The sequence below is a fragment of the Macaca fascicularis genome, chromosome 10, assembly GCF_037993035.2.
Source record: "Macaca fascicularis isolate 582-1 chromosome 10, T2T-MFA8v1.1".
Lineage (NCBI taxonomy): Eukaryota > Metazoa > Chordata > Mammalia > Primates > Cercopithecidae > Macaca > Macaca fascicularis.
Window position 1 is genome coordinate 106,859,200 of NC_088384.1, and position 19,642 is coordinate 106,878,841.

Below are 19,642 nucleotides of genomic sequence, written 5' to 3' on the forward strand. Positions count from 1 at the left end.
GTACACCAGCGACTTGGCAGCTGAGTTCTTCTAAGCACAATTTTGGGAGTGTTTTGCTTTTAAACTTGGAAAGCCTTTGTTTTTATCTTGTGATGATGTATCGTGGTGATGGTGGCTGTTATCTGTAGGGTAAAGCAAAACCCAGTGCCTCCTAGCTATGATCACATAACATGCTACTTAAGTACTGTCAGAAAAGATATTTTGGAAACCAAAATAAGTCTTCATTGCCCAAAGGAAGTATATGTGCAGTCAAATGATTGTCATTGGGTAGATGTCTGGGCATTAGAAGGTAAATATAAAGGAAATTAATCGGTTAAAAGATCCTTAATATGTAGTAATCTACCAAATTCTCCCCTAAAAACAAGACTTAGATAATATTTTAAAAGCTAATGTGTTTATCCAGTTGCTTTACAGCACAATTGTATTTTATAAGTTAATATTAAAATTCAATGGAGTTTGTATTTTATTTACAAGCTATATTTAGGTGTTTTTCCATTTATAAAAGCTCTCTTTTGGGAATGAAGTTCACTCTAAAAGTAGTATTCTCTGTGTAATAGAAAATAAAGAAAATTTAATACCCTTATTATCTAGTTCATTATAATCCCAAGGGATGGATAACAAGATAATACAGTATGAGTATGTAAAGATAACTTTTTTAAAATAATTTTCAATCGTATAAATAATGTGCAAATTCGTTCTCCATATAAAAAAAAAAGTACAGAAAAAGCTGAAGTGTTTTGGCAGTACCATGCACATTTATCCACACCGTATTCTGTTACAAAAAGGAATCGTGGCTTAAAATAAGAGTGACTATAATTTATAATCCAAATTGGGACACTTTTGAGAATGAATGGGTTTGCCATGAACTATGCCAGTAGAACAGGCTCAGACCGGATCTGTCTTGGTAGATTGCAATATGGGTCACCCTATTATAGGGGCTCTCAAAATTGTTCTTAAAAAACTGCAATACACAGTGAGAAATGCATTGAACACTATAATCCAGGACATGCACATCTATGTTTTCATATAATAATGAAAAATGCTCTGATTTTCTATTTCACTTGTGTAGGATGTGTATTGGAACATTCCAAAAACAATGTCAGGATGCACTGTTTGAAAAACACTGTGAAGCACTTTACTTTTCACTTGAGATATCTGCCATGGGAAAGACTAGCACATTTTTCCCTAAAGGAGAATAAAGGTACTGTATTATCTGCTTGCTAGCTTTTTTGTTTGTTTGTTTTGAAATAATTTCCAATGTAGAAAAGAGCTGCATGAAAAGCATAACCTTTGTCCAGGTTATATCCACATTTGTTATCTGTGTATTTTTTCCTGAACCGCTTCAGAATTAGTTAAAGAGATTCTCCCCTTTTATCCCCTTTAGACTTAGGCATATATTTTCTAAAAACAAGGACATTCTCTTACATTTTTTATATTTTTTCTTATACAACCCCAATTATCAAATTCAAAAAATTTAACATTGCTACAATATTATCTAATATATAAGCAATACTAGAATCTCATCAACTGACCCAATGATATCCTTTACAGAAATTTTTTTCTTTTATCCAGGATCCAACCCAGAATAAGGCATCACATTGAGTTGTCTCATCTCTTTTGGTCCCTTTAATCTGGAGCAGTTCTTCAGCTTTTCTTTGCCTTTCATAATATTGACATTTCTGAACAGTAAAGACAAACTGTTTCATAGACTGTCCCTCATTGGGGTTTGTCTGTTTCCTCATAATTAGATTCAAGTGGCTGGGCGCGGTGGCTCACGCCTGTAATCCCAGCACTTTGGGAGGCCAAGGTGGGTGGATCACTTGAGGTCGGGAGTTCAAAACCCTGCCCAACATGGTGAAACCCCGTCTCTACTAAAAATACAAAAAATGTAGTTGGATGTGGTGGCAGACATCTGTAATCCCAGCTACTTGGGAGGCTGGGGCAGGAGAATCCCTTGAACCCAAGAGGCAGAGGTTGCAGTGAGCCAGGATGGCACCACTGCACTCCATCCTGGATGACAGAGCGAGACTCTGTCTCAAAAAAAAAAAAAAAAAATAGATTCAAGTTTGCATTTTTATCAGGAATATTACATAGGTGATGTTATATCTTCATTTCACCATGTCAACAGGTACATCATATCAGTTTGATTCAATATTGGTTTATCAGGTGAGAAGTGATTTGGCAAAAATAAAATAAAATATATTGCCAGAGGTGGTGGCTTATGCCTGTAACCCCAGCACCTGGGAGGCTGAGCTGGAGGGATCACCTGAGCCTAGGAGTTTGAGAGCAGCCTGGGCAACATAGGGAGACCCTGTCTCTACAGAAAATACAAAAACTAGCTGGGCATGGTGGCATGCACCTGTGGTCCCAGCTACTGAGGAGGCTGAGGTGGGAGGATCGCTTGGGCCCAGGAAGTCAAGGCGACAGTGAGCTGTCAACTATGAGTGCCACTGCACTCTAGCCTGGGTGACAGAGCAAGACCTATCTCAAAAAATAAATAAGATGTTATAATTATTCTTGTCCTGATTAAAAACATGAATGGGGCCAGGTGCAGTGACTCATACCTGTAATCCTAGCACTTTGAGAGGCTGAGGGGGGCAGATCACTTGAGGTCAGGAGTTCCAGACCAGCCCGGCCAACATGGTGAAACCCTGTCTCTACTTAAAATACAAAAATTAGCTGGGTGTGGTGGCAGCCGTCTGTAATCCCAGCTACTCAGGAGGCTGAGGCAAGAGAATTGCTTGAATTCAGGATGTGGAGGTTGCAGTGAGCCGAGATTGTGCCACTGCACTCCAGCCTGGATGACAGAGCTAGACTCTGTCTCAAAAAAAAAAAAAAAAAAAAGAGAGAGAGAGAGAAAGGAAAAGAAAACCTGAATGGATCCAGATGAAAGACATGTGTTTTCTATATCCACATGTTCCGCATCTTTGATTGCATTCCTATTGAAGAAACAATAGAAAATGGTGACCTGGCACCAGTATTCTCGAATGTTGTTTGCTTAGCTACATTTCTGAACTCAGTAATGACTTTCTCTGGCATTGGTCTGAATAAAAGGAAAGCACCCAAATGATACCTAAATCTGTGACTAATGGGGCTGGTCAGTAGTCAGAGTGTTCAGAGTGGGAGGCTGTTGCCTTGGGATTCTTTGGGTTGTGAATACACCTAACTCCAATTGACTTCCAACTTAGATACAAAGGAATGGATTAGCTCGTGTAACTGAAAAATCAGGGCTAAGATTTCAGCACAGATCAGACACAGTGCTATCTGATAGAACTTTCTGCTCTGTCCAGAGGGGAGTTACTAGCCCCCATGTGGCTACTGCATACTTGAGGTGTAGCTAGTGCAACTGAAAAACTGGATTTCAAATTACATGTCATTTTAATTAATTTAAATGTTAACAGCCACATGTAGACAGTGGCTACTGTATTATTTTACAGCACAAACTGGAATCCCTCTCCATTTCTTGCTTTTGTTTTTCCCCGTTACCTTTTTTCCCTTAGGCCAAGTGCCTTCTTATGGTGGCAAAGATGGCCTCCAGCAACCCTGGCAACTTTCTGTCACATTACCAACCACCTGACAGGGAGCCTGTCTTCCCCAGGATGGCAGCCAAAGCCCAGAGACCACCCTCACTGGCCCTGTCTCAGTCATGTGCCCATCCCTAACCCAATCCCTGTAACTCCTAATTGTCCTAGCCTGAGTCATGGGCCCAATTCTGGACCTATTGAGGGAGGGATGGTCCCCTAAAGAAAAATCAGGGATCAGCCAGGCATGGTGGCTCACGCTTGTAATCCCAGCACTTTGGGAGGCCGAGGCAGGTGGATCACCGGGGATCAGGAGTTTGAGACCATCCTGGCCAACATGGTGAAATCCTGTCTCTACTAAAAATACAAAAATTAGTCGGGTGTGGTGGCAGACACCTGTAATCCCAACTACTTGGGAGGCTGAGGGAGGAGAATCATTTGAACCTGGGAGGCAGAGGTTGCAGTGAGCCAAGACTGTACCATTGCACTGCAGCCTGGGCAACAAGAGCAAAACTCCATCTCAAAAAAAAAAAAAAAAAAAAATTAGGGATCAGGGTTCTGTTACCACAAGAAAGAGGAAGAACTACCGGGGAGGGAACACAGTGGGTATCACTTGCAGCTTTTTTTCTTTTTTTCTTTTGCTCTGTCACTGGGCTGAAGTACAATGGTGCGATCATAACTCACTGCAGCCTCAAACTCCTGGGCTCAAGCAATCCTCCCACCTCAGCCTTCCGAGTAGCTGGGACTATGGGTGCATGCCACCACACTCAGCTAATATTTTTTGGAGAGACAGGGTCTCACTATGTTGCCTGGGCTAGTCTCGAACTCCTGGCCTCAAGCAATGCTCCCACTGCATTGTAGATTTAAAGAGTATTTGGGGATACATTTTTTTATAAAGTGTCCTGCACGAGGTAAACTGGGGACAGAGAGCAGTGTTCTATCAAAGTAAAGTGGTAAGGGTGGAAATTAAATATAGAGACCAGTGGCAGTGTCCCACATTTAAAGGAAAAACTTAAAACTCCTAATAGTGACTATACTAGGACTTCTGTTTTCAAGTGTTATTGCTTATTTTGATTCTATTTTAAATACATCTGCTGAGGTAGGCAGATCACTTGAGCTCAGGAGTTTGAACAACATAGCAAGACCTCACCTCTCCAAAAAAAAATTAAAATTAGCCAGGCATGGTGGTGCATACCTGTAGTCCCAGCTACTCAGGAGGCTGACTGAGGCAGGAGGATTGCTTGAGCCTAGGAGTTTGAGGCTGCAGTGAGCTATGATCATGCCACTGCACTCCAGCCTGGGCCAGAGCAAGACTTATCTCTAAAAAACAGAAAAGAAGAGAAAATATATATATAAATATATATATATGAAATAAATCTGACACAAATTGAATATATAAAGAATATATAAATGCAATATAAACTTCAACCTGAAATGGCAGTTTCAAATTTTCAAATTCTATTACTTTCAAAGTATAGAAATCATAGGACCAGGGGTCTCAGATAGGAAGTTGAAAATTCAAATGCCCAAAGGGCCAGAGTGGGCAGGGCAGGTGGGGCTGGTAAGTAGGAGATGCCTGTCCCCAACGAGGCAGGGGCCACCACATTCGATGGCTGTGAGGTTGTCATTTTGGTATGTGTGGGCCCAGTGTTGTCAGCTCTTATAACTTTTTTTCTTTTCTTTTTTTTTATTTTTTTGAGACTGAGTTTCGCTCTCGTTGCCCAGGCTGGAGTGCAATGGCACAATCTCGGCTCACTGCAACCTCTGCCTCCCAGCTTCAAGCGATTCTCCTGCCTCAGCCTCCTGAGTAGCTGGGATTACAGGCATCTGCAACCATGCCCGGCTAATTTTTTGTATTTTTAGTAGAGATGGGGTTTCACCATGTTGGCCAGGCTGGTCTTGAACTCCTGACCTCAGGTGATCCACCTGCCTTGGCCTACCAAAGTGCTGGGATTACAGGCGTGAGCCACCATGCCCGGCCCTGCTCATCTAACTTTTCAGAAGATGGCAGAAATCCATATTTTCATATGAAATGTCCTTTTTGTTTTTTGGAGACGGAGTCTCGTTCTGCTGCCTTGGCTGGAGGGCAGTGGCACAATCTTGGCTCACCGCAACCTCTGCCTCCTGGGTTCAAGCACTTCTCCTGCCTCAGCCTCCCGAGTAGCTGGGACTACAGGCACGTGCCACCACACCCAGCTAATTTTTATATTTTTAGTAGAGACGGGGTTTCACCGTTTTGGCCAGGATGGTCTCAATCTCTTGACCTCGTGATCGGTCCGCCTCGGCCTCCCAAAGTGCTGGGATTACAGGCACGAGCCACCGCGCCTGATCGAGAATCCCACTTCCTAAATTGGTAAACTCTGATTCATCAGAATTGCAGTTTTGATCGAAGTCAGTAACTCCTCACACAAATCCTTTTATGTGTGCAGAAAATGAGCCTCTGAAAATTTCAGGCAGAGTTTTTGTGCTATAGGTTATCTACCAGAAGAAAGGACAAGAAAGGCTAGAATTTGACGAATGGTTCCACCCCGCAGATTGTATCAGCACAGCACTCCTCTTTCACTCAGTCTCTTAGCAATGCTTGCAACTACAAGGAAACAGCATTCATACCATTGTTTCTAAGACCTGGAGCAGGTTACACTCAAACCCAGCACTGTTCTTATAGAACATAAGAGTTTTGTTGGCCGGGCGCGGTGGCTCAAGCCTGTAATCCCAGCACTTTGGAAGGCCGAGACGGGCGGATCACTAGGTCAGGAGATCGAGACCATCCTGGCTAACACAGTGAAACCCCGTCTCTACTAAAAAATACAAAAAACTAGCTGGGCGAGGTGGCAGGCACCTGTAGTCCCAGCTACTCAGGAGGCTGAGACAGGAGAATGGCCCGAACCCGGGAGGCGGAGCTTGCAGTGAGCTGAGATCCGGCCACTGCACTCCAGCCTGGGCGACAGAGCGAGACTCCGTCTCAAAAAAAAAAAAAAAAAAAAGAGTTTTGTTCCCAGGCTGCTTCTCTGCCAGCATGTGATACCCTTCAATAAATGGTAGGTAAGTTGCATATCAGGTTTTCTCCTGCATTCCCAGAGGCCTTCAGCTGCTGTCTCAGGTATGAACCCAAATTGACTCAGGCAAAAATGTGTATGCTTAGTGACTCAGAAACTAAATCATTAACTTGGTAAATATGTGCACAGGTAAGGAGGAATTCAAGGAGAGACTTAGAACATAGGCCTTCCAGTAATGCCAGTGATGACGACTGCCTGAGTATAGCAACGCTGAACGGTGTTGCTTCTCCGGTGGACCAGTGACGGACCCTAGAATCACCAAGAATCTCAAATCAGTCATTCTCAGGAGCAACAATCCACGTAGGGTAGCTTACAAAGAATGTTGATTTCGATTGTTTGACTCCTTATCTGGTAAAACAAGAAAATGTGGAAAAAGCTCCTTGACTTTCAAAATACACACCCACACACTTTTTCTTTTTTTTAAGGGACAAGATCTTGCTCTCTTGCACACACGCTGGAGTGCAGTGGTGCGATCATGGCTCACTGCAACCTCGAACTCAAGGATTCTGGCAATCTTCCCACCTCAGCTTCCCAAGGAGCTGGGACTACAGGCACAAACCATCACACCCAGCTAATTTTCTTTTTTTCTTTTCTTCCCCTCACCCCACTTTTTTTTTTTTTTTTTTTTTTTGAGATAGAGTCTTGCTCTGTCGCCCAGGCTGGGGTGCAGTGGTGTGATTATGGCTCACTGCAACCTCAAACTCCTGAGTCCAAGTGGCCTCACACCTTAGCCTCCTGAGTAGCTGGGACTACAGGTGTGTGTCACCACGCCTGGCTAATTTTTGTATTCTGTGTAAAGATGAAGTTTCACTATGTTGCCCAGGCTGGTCTCAAACTCCTGGGCTCAAGCAATCTGCCTGGCTCGGCCTCCCAAAAGTGCTGGGTTTACAGGCATGAATCACTGTGCCTGGCCTCCACATGACTTTTGACTAGTTCATTTTAAAGTGGACATATGCAATTACACACACACACACAAATCTGATCTACCTAGATGTGAAATTAAACTTCTAGAGCACACACATATACACAATGCCAGACAATATGGGAAAAGTGATTACACACAAATCCCACTAGAAACTGACAAACTGTAATAATTTTTCAGTCCCCTTTGGAGGGTGAGAGGTTTATAAACCTCTGCAATTAAATTGGAACACATCAGGGTTCTTCTGGTGAGCTGGCCTCAGTGTCCTTCCTCCACCCCCAGGGTGCCTTGGCTCATGTTCACAGGGCCCATGCCCAGTGGGGCTGGCATGTGTTTCCAACAGCTGAGCAGACAGGGCCAGCAGAGAGGGAGAAAATAAACGGTAAAGGGAGACGCGCCAGGAGAGCAGGCAGAGTGGCTGGGAAGCTGGCCAAATGGGAGAGGCTGAATGGGCGACATCAGCCCTTGACCAGGCCTCAGCTATCCCAGCTGTCCTTCACCACTCGCTGTGTGGATACCAGGGGGATACAAGCTCCCTCTGCCTGGGCATCACCAAGAATCCATACACCACACAGTTTATTTTTATTTTTATTTAATTTGATTTTTTTTAGATAGTCTCACTCTGTCGCCCAGGCTGGAGTGCACTGGCGCGACCTTGGCTCACTGCAGTGTCCACCTCCTGGGCTCAAGCCATTCTTGCGCCTCAGTCTCCTGAGTAACTGGGATTACAGTCACCTGCCACCATACCCAGCTAATTTTTGTATTTTTAGTAGACATGGGGTTTCACCATGTTGGCCAGGCTGGTCTCAAACTCTTGTGCTCAAGTAATCCACCCACCTCAGCCTCCCAAAGTGCTGGGATTAGAGGCGTGAGCCACCATGTCTGGCCTATTTTTATTTTTTGAAACAGTCTTGCTTTGTCACCCAAGCTGGGTGCAGCACAAATAACACGGCTCATTGCAGCCTCAACGGCCTGGGCTCAAGCAATCTTTCCTCCTCCGCCTACTGAGTAGCTGTGTGCCACAGGCATGTGCCACCATGCCTGGCTAATTTTTTTTTTTTTTTTTTTTGAGATGGAGTCTTACTCTGTTGCCTAGGCTGGAATGCAGTGGCACGATCTCGAATCACTGCAACCTCCACCTCTTGAGTTCAAGCGATTCTCTGTCTCAACCTCCCGAGTAACTGGGATTACTGGCGCATGCCATCATGCTCGACTAATTTTTGTATTTTTAGTAGAGACGGGATTTCGCCATGTTGGTCAGGCTGGTTTTGAACTCCTGACCTCAGGTGATCCACCAGCCTTGGCCTCTGAAAGTGCCGGGATTACAGGTATGAGTCACTGTGCCCGGCCGCCTGGCTAATTTTTAAATTTTTTGTAGAGACAAGGTCTCACCATGTTGCCTATGCTGGTCTTGAACTCCTGGGCTCAAGACTCCCAAAATGCTAGGATTACAGGCTTGAGCCACCGGGCCTGGCCATGTGGTTTTTAGACCAGCATGTTCCGTAGAGCAAAACGTTCATGATTTTGAAGGATGACAAACCTGACGGACGAGGCAATGCCACCTTGACATTCCTCAGTAGTAATGCCACATTGGTCTTGTATTTCAAACCTGGTTAAAGTTTGTCCTCTTCAGGAGAGTTTGTGTGGCTGTTTTGCAGTGGAGGAGAGATGACAAAGTTGATAATGCTTATGATGTGGGTATTTTCTTTTTCTTTCCTCTTTTTGCTTTGTGAAGACAAATAATGGTTAAGGATAGATAAAATTAGTCGTGTGTGGTGGTGCATGCCTCTAATCCCAGCGACTCGAGAGGCTGAGGCAGGAGAATCGCTAGAACCTGGGAGGCAGAGGTTGCAGTGAGCTGAGATCGCTCCACTGCACTCCAGCCTGGGCAACAGAGAGAGACTCAGTCGCAAAAAAAAAAAAAAAAAAAAAAAAAAAAAAAAAGGATGGATAAAATATTTAACAGCGGCCATACATAATTTATTCCTCAGTCGATGCTCATTTCCAGGCCAGCAGTTCGCTCTCAATTAGGGGTTCTCAGAACATGGAACCACTGTGTCTCCTTGGCAGACTGACATTGTGCTTATTTTTACTCTTTTCTTCCTAAGGCTAATTGTTTTTACTTTTTCCTTGTTGAGTACTCATTCCTAGATGTTTTTATCAATAGGCAACAAAAATAAAAATTGTACGCTGGGCACGGTGGCCCACGCCTGTAATCCCAGCACTTTGGGAGGCCGAGGTGGGCGGATCATGAGGTCAGGAGATCGAGACCATCCTGGCTAACATGATGAAACCCTGTCTGTAGTAAAACTACAAAAAAAATTAGCCAGGCGTGGTGGCGGGCGCCTGTAGTCCCAGCTACTTGGGACGCTGAGGCAGAGAATTGCTTGAATCCGGGAGGTGGAGGTTGCAGTGAGCCAAGATGGCGCCCCTGTACTCCAGCCTGGGCAATAGAGCGAGACTCCGTCTCAAAAAAAAAAAAAAAAAAAAGTTGTAGGCAGGGCTTTTTTTGTCTGTGTGTTTTTTGAGACGGAGTCTCTGTCTGTTGCCCAGGCTGGAGTGCAGTCTCGAACTCCTGACCTCGTTATCCGCCTGCCCTGGCCTCCCAAAGTGCTAGGATTACAGGCGTGAGCCACCGCACCCAGCCAATTTTTTGTATTTTTAGTAGAGACCATGTTTCACCATCTGGATCAGGCTGGTCTTGAACTCCTGACCTTGTGATCCACCTGCCTTGGCCCTCCAAAGTGCTGAGATTACAGCCGTGAGCCACCACACCTGGCCAGGGCTTTTTGTATTCATGTCTGGGCCTGAAGGTTTAACTCGGAGCTTCGGAGACATACCTGGAAAGGAAAAATGTATATTTGTATATATAAATATTGTATATGAAAAGTAAACAAGTTAAGGAAGCTGTGTGCCCACAGAAGTAATATGTGATTTTAGGAGAAATTTTAGAGAAAAAAAATTACTATTCAGAGATAACCACTCAAGTTTTTCAGCACATGTGCACATCAAATGTATATTCATATTAGACCTATAAAATTATTCTGTAGTTTGCTTTCTTTAGAGGACAATATATTGCACATACCCTTCTCTGTCAATATGGCTCTGCATCATTTATAATGGCTTCATCATATTTCACTGTATTGATGCACCATCATTTTGTAAAACCAATTCCTTATTCTGAACTGCTTTCATTCATTCACCATCATGAACAGTGCTGTGGTGAACAACTTTGTAAATACATCCTTGTGTTCCTTGTCCAATTATTTCCTTAGAATAAAAGGAATCTTTAGGTCAAGGCGTACACATTTGTTTGGAAAGGGAGGGAGTGGCTTATGAATAGATCCAATTTCCTTCCAGAAAGGTTGCTCTAATGTACACACTTGCAGGGATATGTGTGTCTTTTTCTCCTTCAAAACACCAGATTTTATTATTATTATTATTATTATTATTTTGAGACAGGGTCTCGCGCCATCACCCAGGCTGGAGTGCAGTGGTACAATCACAGTTCACTGTAGCCTTGACCTCTCTGGCTCAAGTGATCCTCCCACCTCAGCCTCCCAAGTAGCTGAGACTACAGGCCTGCACCACCACACCCAGCTAATTTTTTTTTTGTAGAGACAGGGTTTCACCATTTTGCCCAGGGTAGTCTCTAATTCCGGGGCTCAGGTGATCCTCCCCTTCTGCCTCCCAAAATGCTGGGATCACAGGCGTGAGCCACTGTGCCCAGCTCACTATTGATTACATTTTAGACTTTATTTAGATAGCACTAGTTTTCCACTAATGTCTTTCTTTTGGCCCAAGACCTAGTCCAGAATACCGCATCCATTTTATCCCCATTCTTTGCTGTAGCTTCATAATATGTAACCAGTTTAATTTATTTAACAATCCCCTATTGTTGGACCTTTGGGTTACATCAGGTTTTTTCTGTTTTGTTTTTTGTTTTGAAATAGAGTTTCACTCTTGTCGCCCAGGCTGGAGTGCAATGGCACCATCTCCGCTCACCGCAACCTCCACCTCCAGGGTTCAAGCGATTCTGCCGCCTCAGCCTCCCGAGTAGCTGGGATTACAGGCGTGTGCCACTACACCAGGCTAATTTTTTATTTTTAGTAGAGATGGGGTTTGTCCATGTTGGTCAGTCTAGTCTCCAACTCCTGACTTCAGGTGATACACCCACCTCGGCCTCCCAAAGTGCTGGGATTACAGGCGTGAGCCACAGCGCCTGGCCTCTGATGGATATACTTTTTTAAAAAGTCATTGTAGTATTCATGTGGGGCACAGGGTAAGGGGGAGGCAGGGATTAGTCCTGGTGAGTAGGGGTGGAGGTGGGAAGGAGGGGACAAATTCAGGGTATTTCTGAGGAGCAGTGGAATATCTTGACCAAGGCCTTCCTCAGCGGGGGAGATGGAGCCATGCCCTGGGGGACTTTGCAGCCTGGCTGGGAAGACAAGCTTCTCCCCCAGGGAATTAGATACCAGTGGTTAACAGATTAGCAACTTAATCTTAGAGACTGAGAAAGCAGTTTCCAAACTCTAAAACACAGAAGGAAAGCCCGTGACAGATTTGGCCACATAAGCATTTAAAGCTTGTATCTCTCTCTCTCACTCACTCTCTCTCACTCTCTTTCTCCTCTCTCTCTCCCCCCCCCCTTTCTCTCTCTCTCTCACTCACACACACACAGAACAATATAAGATTAAAAGGTGAGGGGCTGGGAGAAAACTGAGAAAGGATGGTCATCTAGGATTTATCAGCCGCTCCCAGGAATCAAGAAGAAGAAGGCAGATAACTGGACAAAGGAATAGGAACTGGTAATTCCCAGAAGAGGAGATTGGGAAGCCGGTAAACCTAAGGAAATATACTTAGTCTCATTAGGAATCAGGAAAATGCAAAGTAAACAAAGGCCCACCCCTAAGAGTAGTAGCCGAATGTAAAGGAGGGAAGTGGGAGCAGGAGGAGCCTCTCCTTGGAATGGGGAGGAGCCGGCCAGGCTCTGCGGAAGCAGAAGGGGGTGGGTGACTACTGCGATGGCACAAACACACGTCCACGGGCTCTCCAGGGGGCCCCACCCTCACCCCCCAGACCGTTTCTAGGAGTAGTGGCTGAGCAGGACCCAGTGGAGGCCACCGCCCTGCATTGCGAGGGTTAAGTAAGATGCTGAAGGTCAAGCATGAGGTCTGGCCGGGCATTTCCAGCGGCTCTGTCTCGGCCAGGCCAGTGGCCATGCTGAACTGGGAGCAAGGAGAGTGGGAGATAAAACCCTCAGTTTCAGTTGTTTAGCATGGGAAACGCTAAGCTGATCTGTGTACCACAGCTCCTGGGAGGGGAAGAGAAGGGGAGGGAGCCTGTGGCCTGGAGGTGGCTGGAGACAGATTCCCAGGAGGGCTGGGAGGGGTCAAGGGCAGGGTCATGCTCTCCTACTTCCCTGGGCACCGAGCATCTTGGCCTGCAGGGGTCCTTCCAATAAGAAATAGGGCTGGGTGTGGTGGCTCACGCCTGTAGTCCCTGCTACTCACGAGGCTGAGGTGGGAGGACTGCTTCAGCCCTGGAGCTGGAGGCTGCAGTGAGCTATGATCACACCACTGCACCCTGGCCTGGGCCACACAGAGGGACCCTGTCTCTAAACAAATTAAAACCAAATTAGCCGGGTGCAGTGGCACGAACCTGTAGCCCCAGCTACTCAGGAGGCTGAGATGGGAGGATCGCTTGAACCCAGGAAGTCAAGGCTGCAATGAGCTGTGATCCCACCACTGCACTCCAGCCTGGATGATAGAGCGAGACCCTCTCTCTTTCTCTCAAAAAAAAAAAAAAAAAAAAAAGGAGAAGGGGATATTACAACTTGTTATAACAATGAATACATTACTATTATATAATAACACATTTTCTTTGACCTAAAGAATCATTTTTTGTCTTCTGATCCTAGAAGTAATTCACATGTTCGTGGGCCCATGCATGGCCTGTGCGTCTTATGGAGAGGTCACTCCAAAAAGGAACCTCAGGGTTCTCCCAGGCAGCGGCAGGCCTGGAAGTCTGTCTTTGTTTTTTTGACTGTTTTGTAGAGGGAAGCTGCTCTGCCGTCCAGCCCTGTGGAGGGGGCAGGGTTTTGTCTCTGAGATGACAGAGGGTTGGGGGCAGTTCACTCCAGTGACCAGTGGTTGGCCGAAGTGTGCTTCGGAGTTCAGCCCACCTGGGTTTGAATCACTGGTAACAGTGCCCTCCCCAGTGGAGCTGTGGGGGTGAGTGACAGCCTGTGTGTCCAGCCCAGTGTCCGGGATTTAGAAAGAGGGGGTCTGTTCAGTGGGGGCAGAGCACAGGCTCAAGGCCAGACTTCCTGGGTACCAGGAATTCAATGAGTGAATTCTTTGAGCAATGCCTGGCACTGCACAACTCCTGTAGCCATGTTGGGTACCACTGGCATTATTGCAGTCTTCAGGTTTGTTTGTTTGTTTGTTTGTTTGAGTCCAAGCCTTGCTCTGTCACCCAGGCTGGAATGCAGTGGTGCGATCTTCGCTCACTGCAACCTCCGCCTCCTGGGATCAAGCAATTCTCCTCCCTCAGCTTCCCGAGTAGCTGGGATTACAGGCATGTGCCACCACGCCTGGCTAATTTCTGTGTTTTTAGTAGAGATGGAGTTTCAACATATTGACCAGGCTGGTCTCGAACTCTTGACCTCAAGTTATCCACCCACCTCAGCCTCCCAAAGTGCTGGGATTACAGGCACGAGCCACCGTGCCCAGCCTGTTTCCAGTTTTTGACAGTTGAACAAAGGTGCTTGGCCTGGAACAGCAACCACCAGGTTACCTCACTCCCTCAGTGTCAGGGGTCTGTCTGCAGTCCCCAGTTGCTCTCACCTCATCTCAGCCCTTCCTGCCTGTCCCCATCCTTATCATTGCTCCTACAGCTGGAGACCAGGGTGGGGCACGTTTGAGATGGGATTCCCAAGTCAGCCTATGCTTCTTGGAGGCCCAGCTTCCCCGGCTCCCTCCCACTACCCCATCACCCCCCACTTCCCCACGCTCTCTTCCCCAGCTTGGGCAGGCCCCAGTTGCCTTCCCACCTGGCACCCTGATACACAGCCACCCCCATAGTGGCCTCAAGAGGCTTTTTTCCCGGCCAGGCGTGGTGGCTCACACCTGTAATCTCAGCACTTCAGGAGGCCGAAGCAGGCGGATCACCTGGATCACCTGAGGTCAGGAGTTCGAGACCAGCCTGACCAACATGGAGAAACCCCATCTCTCCTAAAAATACAAAATTAGCCGGGCGTGGTGGTGCATGCCTCTAATCCCAGCTACTCGAGAGGCTGTGGCAGGAGAATCACTTGAATCCGGGAGGCGGAGGTTGCGGTGAGCCGAGATTGTGCCATTGCACCCCAGCCTGGGCAACAAGAGCAAAACTCTGTCTCAAAAAAAAAAACCGCTTCTTTCCCAAAGAGAGACTTTGTCTTCAAGGTGACCCCTGCCTGACCCCTAACATGGCTGGTGGGAGTGGTGACGGGGCAGTGATGGGGCCATTTGAATTAAAACGCCCTCTAGATAATGCACAGAAATTCATGAGTCATCTTTATCTGGGAAAACGCCAGTGGAGTGGGCTGGGACCCAGGGCTGCAGACTGACAGACAGAGGGAAGCGGCCTCCCTGGACGCCGGTCCTCACTCCTGTGCCTGCTGTTGAGGCGTCCCTCTGCCTGCAGTCCTGGGACAGTGGACCGCAGGGGACACTGGGGCTTCCCAAGGAGTTGCTTGTTCTTCTCCTAAATCAGAAATCAGGGCACTCATCGTCTGTCTGTCCATCAGGCCGCTGTCCTCTGCACAGAGACACCTGGGTGTCCCCGCCTGGCTCCAGGTGGTTCTGGAGGATGGCAGAGCCAGGACCATGGGCTGCCGTGAGGGTGGTTCCAACCTGCTCTATTTAAACCAAGGGTCCTTTAAATTTGTCTCTTTTCATTTAAATACACTCTTTAAAAACAAGCAGGCCAGGCATGGTGGCTCACACCATGTGGATCGCTTGAGGCCAGGAGTTTGAGACCAGCCTGGGTGACATTTTTTTGAGATGAAGTCTTGCTTTGTCCCCCAGGCTGGAGTGCAATGGTGTGATCTCAGCTCACTGCAACATCTGCCTGCTGGGTTCAAGCGATTCTGCTTCAGACTGGGTAGCTGGGATTACAGGAGCCCGCCACCGCACCCAGCTAATTTTTGTATTTTTAGTAGAGATGAGGTTTCACCGTGTTGGCCAGGCTAATCTCGAACTCCTGACCTCAGGTGTTCCACCCGCCTCAGCCTCCCAAAGTGCTGGGATTACAGGCGTAACCCCTAATTACAGGCATGTGCCCAGCCCCCCAAATTTTTTTGTTTTAAAGACAGAAAAACTCCCTGCCCTCTGGAGCTAATATTCTTGAGAAGGATACTTGATTAACTGATGAATGAGACAGTCAGAACCGTGATGAGTTCTTTGAAGGATACGGGTGAGGGGCAAGGCCACGTTAGCCAAGGGGATCAGGGAGGACCTCTCTGAGGAGGTAGCTTGGTTGTGAGGCCTGCAGGCTGGGAGAGAGTGATACGGAAGACCTGGGGGAAGGGAGGGGCTATATGGCAATCAGTGGTTGTATTGAGAAGTCATTTTGCACATGTGGAAATACATTTCTGAAGTAAATTCCTAGAAGAGGGATTACTGAGTCCAAAAGCATATGACTTTCTAATTCTGATAGATACTGCCAACTTGTCCTCTTTGGGGTGCACCAGTTTCTACTCCCATCCGCCAAAGACAAGAGTGCCTGTTTCCCCACAGCTTTGCCAATCCTGTGGATTTTCACTAATCTGATGGTTGAAGAATGTATCTTATGACCGTCTGTGGTGGCTCACGCCTGTAATCCCAGCACTTTGGGAGGGCAAGGCAGGCAGATTGCTTGAGGTCACGAGTTCGAGACCAGCCTCACCAACATGGTGAAACCTCGTCTCTACTAAAAATACAAAAATTAGCCAGGCATGATGGTACACACCTATAGTCTCAGCTGCTCCGGAGGCTGAGGCAGAAGGATCGCTTGAACCTAGGAGGCAGAGGTTGCACTGAGCTGAGATCATGCTACTGCACTCCAGCCTGGGCAACAGAACAAGACTTCATCTAAAAATAAAATATATCTTATTAGGAATGAGATTGAACATCTCTTTATATGATTATGAGCTACTTGAATTATCTTTTCTTTCTTTCTCTTTTTGAGATGGAGTTTTGTTCTGTCGTCCCCGCTGGAGTGCGATGGCGTGATCTTGGCTCACTGCAAGCTCCGCCTCCCGGGTTCAAGTGACTCTCCTTCCTCAGCCTCCCAAGTAGATGGGATTACAGGCGTCCACCAGCACTCCCAGCTAATTTTTATATATTTGGTAGAGATGGTGTTTCACCATGTTGACCAGGCTGGTCTCAAACTCCTGACCTCATGATTTGCCCGCCTCGCCCTCCCAAAGTGCTGGGATTACAAGCATGAGCCACCATGCCTGGCCTCTAGAAGCCTTTTAAATATGAAAGAGAGAAAGTTTTTTTTTTTTTTTTTTTTTTTTTTTTGAGTTGGAGTCTCGCTCTGTCACCCAGGCTGGAGTGCAGTGGCGCAATCTCGGCTCATTGTAACCTCTGCCTCCTGGGTTCAAGCAATTCTCCTGCCTCAGCCTCTGAGTACCTGGGACTACAGGTGCATATCACCACACCCAGCTAATTTTTGTGTTTTTAGTAGAGACGAGATTTCATCATGTTGGCCAGGATGATCTTGATCTCTTGACCTTGTGATCCACTCGCCTTGCCTGCCAAAGTGCTGGGATTACAGGCATGAGCCACTGCACCCAGCCCAAAAGAGATTAACTTTTAACTATGATATGTGTTGGGAAATACTTTTTTCCCAGCTTGTCATGTTACTTTGACTATGATATGTGTTTGCAAATATTTTTCCCATCTTATCATATTACTTTTCTTTTGTCTTTTTCCCCCATCTTATCATATTACTTTCCTAACAATCAGCTTTATTGAGGTATGATTTATGTTAATAATAAAATGTGCTTTGAAAGTACAGTTTGATGAATGTTGACAAATGTAATACACCCATGTAACTACCAACACAAGACACAGAACATTTCTGTGACTCTAATATTATTTTAGAATATGAGTATAGTTGTTTTGGCCATGGAAAAACTTCTCTTCTTTTCTTTCTTGATGGAATCTCGCCCTGTCGCCAGGCTGGAGTGCAATGGTGCAATCTCAACTCACTGCAACCTCCACCTCCTGGGTTCAACTGATTCTCCTGCCTCACCCTCCCGAGTAGCTGGGACTACAGGTGCATGCCACCATGCCCAGCTAATTTTTGTATTTTTTTTTAGTAGAGATGGGGTTTCACCAAGTTGGCCAGGATGGTCTCCATCTTTTGACCTCGTGATCCACTCGCCTCAGCCTCCCAAAGTACTGGGATTACAGGTGTGCACCACTACCGCCCAGCTAATTTTTGTATTTTTTTTTTAGTAGAGAGGGGGTTTCACCATGTTGGCTAGGATGGTCTCCATCTCTTGACCCCGTGATCCACTTGCCCCGGCCTCCCAAAGTGCTGGGATTACAGGCGTGAGCCACTGCACATGGCCGCTATTTTCTATTTTAATACTGTCTGGCTTTATCTTTATTAATTCCTCCATTCTCCTTTGATTCATTTTATTCTTTTCTTATTTCTTTATATTTTATGCTTTCTGTTCTTTATTTACTCATGTAGGTTTTTAAGGATATAAATTTTCATCTGAGGACATTTTTATTTGAACCCCACAGGTTCTATATGTTGTGTTTTTATTATTTTTATTTAATGTGCTGCAACTTTGCTTTGTGCTTCCTCTTTAAGAAAGTCTTGGTCAGGAGGGGTGGCCTCCTTTGGGAGGCCGAGGCAGGAGGATTGCTTGAGGCCAGGAGTTCGAAACCAGCCTGGTCAACATAGCAAAACCCTGTCTCTGCAAAAGAAAAACTTTAAAATTAGCTGGGCATGGTGGCGCATGCCTGTAGTCCCAGCTACTTGGGAGGCTGAGGTGGGAGGATCACTTAAGTCCGGGAGGATGAAGCTGCACTGAGCCGTGATCGCACCACTGCACTCAGCCTAGGGGACAGAAGGAGACCCTGTCTTAAAGAGCAAGAAAAGAAGAAAGTCCCGTTATTATGGTATTTTAAGAACTGCCCTGTATCATTGTTTTGTGATCACAGAGTGCTATCTGTGCTATTTTCATTCTGTGGAATTTTCCTCCAAATAGCTCACTGTGGGGTCAGTATTTGGGACTGTTCCATTGGTACTTGAGAGGCAGAGTATGTTGTATATTTTCCAGGTTCTCAGCTTAAAATATTTGTAGGATTCTGATATTTTACATTCTTACTTATTTCTGTCCTCTTCATCAGTCATGATGTAAGAGGAGTAATTATAATTTTGTGATTTCAATTACTCTTATTCAAAACTTTGCTGGCTAATCTTGACAGCTAAGTTCACTAAACCTAAGATGCAAGTTGAGCTCAAAAATGTTAAAATGTAGGGGAAGGAAAGGGTCTTAGAACCAATAGGATAATGCATGCTTCTTTCAGCAGATCAACTGTGGGATGTCTTTACATTATACAAGAAAAATCCCACTGCAGGTCTAGTTTGTGATCTTGTTAAATTTGTAGATTTTTTTTTTCCTTTTTTTTTGAGACATAGTCTCACTCTGTCGCCCATGGTGGCTCACACCTGTAATCCCAGCATTTTGGGAGGCCAAGGCAGGAGAAGGCTGGAGTGCAGTGGTGGGATCTCAGCTCACTGCAACCTCCATCTCCTAAGTTCAAGCAATTCTCATGCCTCAACCTCCCGAGTAACTGGAATTACAGGTGCCCACCACCACGCCTGGCTAATTTTTGTATTTTTAGTAGAGATGGGGTTTTACTATGTTGACCAGGCTGGTCTCAAACTCTCGACCTCAAGTAATCCTTCCACCTCAGCCTCCCAAAGTGCTGGGATTACAGGCGTGAACCACTGCCCCAGGCTAAATTTGTAGATTCTTTTCAGGAAGAGCTGGTAGCTTTATGAAGTGGAGCCTTCTCTTCAGCAAATATGATGTTTCCCCATTTCTTCTTCTTTTATGTTTCTTCATAGTTTTCTTCTTCAGGCTCCTATAC